Genomic DNA, 1,656 nt, shown 5'->3' on the forward strand with positions numbered 1-1,656 from the left:
GAAAGAGGGAGCTCTTCTTAATATTTTGACACCAAAATCATGTTGATACACCTTACCGACTGCGAGTAAAGCCACCCACGCTTTAACTTGACAGACTGTAAGCTGAATGGAACCTTCCTTAAAATAGAAAAAAAAATCCAAAGGAAAAACACTTGTCTAAAATCTGTAAGAAGATTTTTCATGTTTTTGGAAATATTAAAATTTTCTAAAATGTTTGCAGTAAACATTTATTAAAATCGGCTGCTATTAAACCCCCCCCCCCCTCCGCAAATTTTACAGGAATTCATGCCTTCGTACAATTATTTATCTATTAAAACAAAAATACTGTTAGAGCAAGTAGGATTTAATTTTCGCATGTCATCGAGTTTTGTACGTACACCTTTTCTTCTTTTTCGTTTCTACGCGATCAATAAACAAGGATACAGGGTAGAATGCAGACCAAGTGAATAAATAAATTTCAAAATTATTTTATATTTTATTTTTGAAACTGCATGAGACAAACAAAATTTTTTTGCTTTGCCCTTTTAATTATTTTTATCTTGTTCTTTTTCCTACTCGATCTTTATCATGGATATTATATCTATTACATAAAAATTCACATATTGTTGTTTCTTCTTACAGAATTAATGAGTTCAGAGCCAAGGACATTGGAGGATTTATTGGCCCCATTTCTTCGGTTGAAAGATTGCTACTTAAAGGGCAGTTGCGCGATTTCGAAACCTTTGGTGATAAACGTTTGATAGTTATTCCGCAATATCTTTTAAAAGGAGATAACATCATATTTGAATGGAATCGGGGAGGATATTATATTTGCAATCAATGCTATTTATTTCCTAGTTTTAAAAATGTATTGATCGTATTTGACACAAATAAAGATCAGTGGGTTACTATGCCAAATAATTTACCTAAGAAACTGGGCACAAAATGTCTGCTCAACCTTGTAGTTGCGCGTGATGAAGCTGCCACTGCATACAAATTAACATTAAACAATCCAATATACAAAGAAGCACACGTAAAGTCATGCACATAGAAAAATAATTGAGTCGATATTGTAGAAAAAAGCAAGTAGAGCTGCTGACCCATCATCGATCAAGCATTCAAGATATCGTCATAAATATCAAGATAGAATATAGTGAAGCATAGAATCGTGCATTCACACTCTATCTATATCAGCATTGAGAATATAATTCAAACAGATAGAGAGAGAGAGAGAGAGAGAGAGATAAGGAAATACATACATTATTGCTCAGGTGACTTCACAAAAGACGCCTCAACAAACGTCGAAAACCATTTCTACGGGTAAAAATGGAATTTTGGGATTGTATGCATCAAGATGAAATCGCTGAATTCATGTTGCAATAATATCAGCTATTTTCTCTATTTAGCAAAGTCGTCTTATCAACTGTATTTGGTTGATTTTAGGAAAAGTTTTGGTTGCATACACAGAATTTTTATGCATTTGACCATTTGTGTTTGCTTCAATGAATAAAAGTTTTTAGTACATTGTATGCAGCGTTGGCTAAACAAAGATTCAAGGCTTGGTGTATCCACATATTTAACCCTTAAACGGCCAAAACGCCACTACCGGTACACTGCTTTTCAACGGCCAATAACTAAGACTATTCGACACTAGCAAAAATTGAGACACATATATTT

Source organism: Belonocnema kinseyi, chromosome 2, assembly GCF_010883055.1.
Source record: "Belonocnema kinseyi isolate 2016_QV_RU_SX_M_011 chromosome 2, B_treatae_v1, whole genome shotgun sequence".
NCBI lineage: Eukaryota > Metazoa > Arthropoda > Insecta > Hymenoptera > Cynipidae > Belonocnema > Belonocnema kinseyi.